A 6,970-nucleotide genomic window follows, 5' to 3' on the forward strand; every position below is an offset into this window, starting at 1 on the left:
CCCTCCTCCTCCTCCTCCTCCTCCTCCTCCTCCTCCTCCTCCTCCTCCTCCCCCCACCCAAAATGAGGTATAAGCTACCTGTGCATCCAAAGATGAAGGCATCCTTCAGTTCCAGCAGCTGCAAAATTACCACCCGGGAGCCCTCGGGTAAAATGAGCCTTATTAGTCTATACGGCTGCTTTGATAGCAATATTGCACGAGTCAGCCTTTAACTACTAAGCCCCTCACACACAAAGGTTTTCCCTGGAACCTGATTCACAACTTTCTCATTGCCTGCACTAAATGCAGTTCTGAGCATTGCTAAGAGCTTTAAATGAAACATGACATCATTCAATTCAAGAACAGGACAATAGACACTACTGTGGGTAACTAAAATGCACACTCCGCTGAGCAATGAATGCTCTGCAAATTATTCTTTCAAGCAGAATGCTGAGAAGGAAAAACATTTACCAGAGCAATTCTTACAGCATTGTGCTGCTTGTCTTCAAACCGCTGCTTCACTCCTAGTATCATTGAGAAAACACAAAGTAAATATGAACTGGAGATAGGTAATTAGTATCTATTTTGTATCTATTGGTACAAAAGAATAAGACGTAGACAAACTGGTGTGCTCTCAATGAGCCAACACCTAAGGTAAGTTGGGCATATTAAAAATGCAAATTTTACACAGCAAATTATGTAATACGGACATTTTTAGTTTACAGAATATCTAAGGGAAATTTGGTGATATCTCTATCCAGTGCTTTTTTTCTAAAAAAAAAAAAAAAGGTGCCAGAACTCACACACATCATACAACCCGCCTTGCCTACCCTACAAGGTTCCATCCAAAAAAGGTGCCGGAACTCCGTTCTGGGCGTTCTATGAGAAAAAAAACCCTGTCTCTATCTCTCTCTCCCTCCCTCTCCCTCTCTCTCTCTCTCCCCTCTCCTCCCCCCTCTCTTCCTTGTTACATTTTCTTTCAGCACACCTAATTCTCACAAGTATGTAACTTGGCTACTGTGTTAATTTCTGTCCTAAGCCAAAAAACAAAATGCACAAGGGATTTAGTTCATGACTTTTTCATTAAACTTTAAAAGCCAGGGCTGGAGAAATTGCAAGGGGACTCTCTTTCAAATTACCTTTCTCCAAGTTGTTTTGTAAAGTCATAGAAATTCCTCATTTCCAAGAGGAAAGCAAAACAAACATTAACTTATGGATCTTTCTCAGCATCTTCTGGCACTTGTAAGAAAGGAGCAATCTACCAGACTCCTTTGCCTCGGCATTCTCCAGGAGTGCTTGCCAAAACTGGAAGACTGAGAATGCTATAAAGCAGCGTGTTTCTCTTCGTTTTTTTCCTTCAGCATTTGCCCAAACATAGTTTCTGGACAGACGTCTTTTCTGGCTCCCACACATACAGAGGTAAGAGATACAGGGAGGCCACAAGGCAACATGAAATGTTTCATAGAGGCAAATTATACTACCTCTTTCCTTCAACAAAGCTCTTCATCAGAGCGATTCTAAGCTGCTTTGTAAAAAGCCTATTACAAACTTGATATTGGTGTATTGTCTGCATCAGCATCCCAATTACAGATGCTTTTCTCTCTCCACTCACAACTGACTCCAAAATTAATTAGCTTTTAACATCTGCCAAATGCCTACACTCTGGGCTGAATTCAATATTACTCCCTCCTACTTTGATTTAATGGTGAAGCAGAGATAGCATATGCCCTTTTATTACATTTTTAATGAGAAGCTGTAAGTCTATTTAATGCATAAATGTCCAGAGCTTAACATTTTAAAAAGGCCACAAAGGCCGTAAGATAGCACTCCAAAGTATTTTCTCCACATAAAATAATCCCACAAGAGTAGGTAATTCCTGCAGAAAAGAGTCTTCTATGATTTGTGGCAGACAGTCCTAAATAATATAGTCAGTTGTTTTCCCAATATCAATTGTACTGTACAGTCCTGAGGAAATTCTTTCAATTTTCAATAAGGGTCACAAAGGTGTGGCAAGAAACACAGGCCTACTTTATCTGATGATGCTGCCAAGAAGAAATTTTTTAAAAAATATCTCCCAATTAGAAATAAAAACCTTTCAACAATCCATCTGTCATTAACTCTTCCATTTATAGCTGACACTCTTATTTTCTGTGGCATTTGATCTCCAAAGGCAATAAAGGCAAAGGAATATCAATACAAATTTGACTCAGCAATTTCTTAGCTGCATGGTCCACCTGTTTATTTGTTGATTCAGGACTTATAGCTCTAATTTTGGCCCAAGTGTTCAACATTTCCCAAACATTAAAAAATCATAAAACCCCAAACTTCACTTTGAATGGTCTTCATCCCTGAGAAATTATCAGACAGTATCATTGCTATCTCAGATCTGACATTCCTAATCCATTCCAATGCCAACTCCTTGTCTTTAACTCAGCTAACAGAAGGAAATCTATCTGAAAACCAACATTCTTACAAACCTCAAAAGCAGGACATAAAAGCTGCTTTGCTTTTTTTTTTAACCCTAAACCAGGGGTAGGCAACCCTGGCTCTTTTATGACTCGTGGACTTCAACTCCCAGAATTCCTGAGCCAGCCATGCTGAAGCGAAAGGGAGAGGTTTCCAAGCTGAGCCATGCTGGCTCAGGAATTCTGGGAGTTGAAGTCAACGAGTCATAAAAGAGCCAAGGTTGCCTACCCCTGCCCTAAACCCTTTGCTTCTGTCATCTACATAAACTAAACAGTGTTTGCTTCAATAGTCACAAATATGGGCAAAGACCGTATCCTTAGAAGTTATAGACCAGATACTTTATTTCTTGCCCTCCTACCAAATGCTTCATAATCACTTTTGAATGTATTAATATCCATTCAAGTAACAAAGCCATTTTAAAACTAAATTATAAACTGAGATTGTTAATGTTTAACTGAGAACATGGGAATCTCTTACATCACCTATCACCTATTCACCCCACTCCCCAAATTGAATTTTAGGTGTTCTGCATTGCTATTTAATTTTATACATAGATATTTAATCCTATCCTGTAATTTTTTCCACAACATACATTTCAACAATTTTCTTCACAAATTTTCACAAGCTGGTCTCTTGTTACTCCTGGATTCATGCTATGTGTCATTTAGGTAGTTCTATCATTGTTGTTATGATTCTATTTCACATTTCTAAAGCCTATAATTTGGTATGGCTTTATTACTAAAGTTTATTACTACTGTTTTTTTAATAGCCTGGTTTGGGATTATTTTTTTATGGAAGTAGCCTAAAATACAAATAAATAAATAATGGACAGTATCCAAAATCTTCTAATTTTCTAATATCTTACAACATGATCATGTCATGTGACCAAAAGGTATTTGTCATAACATTTTATCCTTATTTTCCAGAGTAAAATTGTTGAAATAGTTTCCGATAATTCATAGAACAGGGAAACAAGGAGAGGGGCAATGTGGACATTGTGGAAGATTATCTTATAAAGGGACAGTTTATGACATAACAAACAGTTTGTGTTTTTGTTTTTAAATGGCATCTCAGGTTTGTTTGTTTCCATAATTGTTGGAGATATTGGTTTGCAATATAAATAAATTTACAGTCTTGAGTGCTTCGATAAAAAATGAGCTTCCTAAAATAAACCAATTGTAAATGACTGAAGGAACATTGTGGTCTAAATTTTATGACTTGCAAGTATTATATTTCTTTCTCCAGTTTACTTAATAACACATAAATGAACTATAGTCAACAAGATCTTCTGAAGGACATTGGAACATCTTCTTCCTCAAAATATAGGGTAATGTATTAATAATCCTCTGCAATGCAGTACACGATGACTGAATCTGTGCATCATGCTGCAGATATTTCTACAAAAAGCACTTTTCATCCTTATCTGCTGTTGATATATTAGAACACAGGTATATCAAAACACCTTGATAGAACTTTACAGCAAATGCCCCCATCTTTAGCAATTATTCTATTAGTTGCAGAGTGTACTTTTGTTTGTTGTTAATCATTATGTTCCTCCACACCTGTAAAATCTCTCTCTCTCTCTCTCTCTCTCACACACACACACACACACACACATACACAGAGAGAGAGAGAGAGAGAGAGAGAGAGAGAGAGACAGACAGACAGACAGAGAGGGAGAGGAAAGAGAGGGAGAGAGAGGAAAGAGAGAAAGAGGGAGAGAGGGGGAGAGAGAGGGGGAGAGGAAAGAGAGAGAAAGAGGGAGAGAAAGAGAAAGGGAGAGCGAGAGAGGGAAAGAGAGAGGGAAAGGAGAGCGAGAGAGGGAGAGAAAGAAAGAGGGAGAGAAAGAGGGGGAGAGAGAGGGGGAGAGGAAAGAGAGAGAGAGACAGAGAAAGAGAGGGAGAGAAAGGGAGAGAGAGAAAAAGAGACGGAGAAAAAGAGAGGGAGGGAGGGAGGGGGGAGGGAGAGGAGAAAGGGGGCAGAGAGAGAAAGAGAGGGAAAGGAGAGAGAGAGAGAGAGAGAGAGAGAGAGAGAGAGAGCATAGGACTGCTTCCTTGCCTAACAAGGGGCAGCCTTACTAAATCTCTATCTGGTCATTTTATCTGGTCTTCTTTGCAACATTATACAAAAATGGGTAGCCACTCTCCAGACCAGGGGTGTCAAACTCACAACGTCACGTGACGTATCGTGACGTATCTCGACTTTTCCCCCATTGCCGGATCTGGGATGGGCGTGTTTTTGGCATGACGCATCCGGCCTGTGGGCTGGCAGTTTGACACCCCTGCTCTAGACTTTTTGTAAAACATTTTTTTCCTCCCTTCCTAAGCATTCTATTTTCTCAATTTTTTTTTTTAAATTCTTAGCCATGTCTTCTACTGATCGGCTTTTTTTTAGTTTAAACTTCAAGATTTATCTTGTGAAGTAGCTTGCCTCTTTGACAAATAATAGAGTCTGGGTTATGCATTTTGTTGTTACTTCAGTCTTCCCATTCTCCCAAGCAGGACAAGATAAACCTTCAGAAGATAAGTTGCATAGCCCTATTTCAAATATAAAATGATTTACAAGCATTGATATTTCCATTTCATTAACTTTCTAGCTTTAGGCAAGATGCAGTCACCTCTACAAATACCCAGCAGAGAGGCATCCAGTTCATTTTGACAAGTTTCTGAAAGGTGGTCTCTCCTTTTGAGCTAATATGACAAGCGAAGCCCATTTGGAGAAGCTGAAGTGGAAGTGGAAGGTGCCAAACATTCTACACAATTATCACATACATTCAGAAACAGAGAGATAAAACCTCATTGCTTGAAAGTACTAATGTCGTTAAAACACACATTGCAAAAATGGCAAACTTGCAATTCGTGCATGTACTGAAAAATGGATACCATTTTTCATTCATAATACTTTCTTGAAAGTATATTCTGAAAAGTCGTATTTATTCTCTACAATAAATTCCAGGGTTCAGAGCTACTCCATAACAATGCTCCCCAAGAGTCACCTTCTCAATCAATTCAGAAAAACATCTTGGTCAAAAATACTGAAAGCTACTGAGCGATCAAGCAGTAACAGCATAGCTGCATCCTCTTATCCAGAAAAAGTGACCAAAGCAATCTCAGTACCATATTTTGAGTGAAATCCTGATTAAAATAGGTGCAAATATTTAGATAGTCCTCGACTTACGACAACTGACCCCAAAATTTCCATTGCTAAGTGAGAGAGTGAAGTGAGCTTTTGCCCCATTTTACGACCTTTCTTGCCACAGTTGTTAAGTGAATCGGTGCAGCTGTTAAGTTAGTAACACAGTTGTTAAGTGAGTCTTGCTTCCTCATTGCCTTGGCTTGTCAAAAGGTCACAAAAGATGACCACATGACCCCAGGAGACACTGCAACTGCTATAAATACGAGCCAGTTGCCAAGCATCCGGGGATGCTGCAATGATCATAAGTGTGAAAAACAAAGATACTTTTCCGGTGCCGTTGTAACTTCGGTCACTAAATGAATGATTGTAAATCGAGGACTACCTGCAATGAGCTTCATCCATTAGCTATACATTTAGCGATATATAGCTATCATCACCTTACAAAAAATGGAAGATTAGAGAGCGGTCTATAATTACAAGATATTCTGACGGTTTTTTCAATAAAGGTCATATAACTACTTCTTTTAGGCAACTAAGATATCATTCACTCAAGGAGGCATTAGTCACATCCCATAACCCTGGGGCCAGTGCTGACCTGACTGCTTTAATCAACCTGGCAGAGCAAGAATCAGGCAAACAAGTGGTTGTCCTCACCTCTTCATATGCCATGTCTTTGTACTTAAGATATATAAGCGGACGATAATTCACATCAACTGAACAAGCTATTTCCAAGGTTACCTCCCTATGATCTGCCCTCACTGTATTGTCATCTTGATGTTGTTCATCAGACTTGAATAACCAGCTGCTAGCTTCCCTCCTTCTGCCAGGCTATGCCTCCCATGTATCTTCCCCTCCCATAAAGATGTTTGGGACATGCTGCAGCAATTATCTGCTCCTTAAATTCATAATGAAATAAACTTATTTATACAAATTAATATATCAAGATCATTCTTCATGACTACTCAACATGTCCTGCTATGATCAGTATATATACTTTCCAATAATTTCCATATGTATTCCATATCTGGAAGCAATATGGACCATAGTTTGCCAACAATTTATAATTTACATTTTATTTATGTTTTATTTTCATCCATCCCTTTTCTTCTTCTATAGCACTTTCTGGAATCACATGACTGAAAAGAAGCCAGAATTTCTACAGAAACTCTTTTGCTGCTATAAGATCAGTTTGCAAAAGCCAAGAGTTATGTATATTTTTAGATAGCTAACATGTATATTTTTAAAAGAAAATATAGCCTCTTTCTATTCCTAAATAGATCAGTGAATTTTACTAAAAATCTAAATGTAAATCTGCCAAAGCATAAATTGGCTATGCAAATTGCACAATAAATCAGATTTACACCAATCTGCTTATCCTTATTCATATACA

Source organism: Protobothrops mucrosquamatus, unplaced genomic scaffold (genome assembly GCF_001527695.2).
Source record: "Protobothrops mucrosquamatus isolate PMUCROS unplaced genomic scaffold, P.Mucros_1.0 scaffold_168, whole genome shotgun sequence".
Taxonomy (NCBI): Eukaryota; Metazoa; Chordata; class Lepidosauria; order Squamata; family Viperidae; genus Protobothrops; species Protobothrops mucrosquamatus.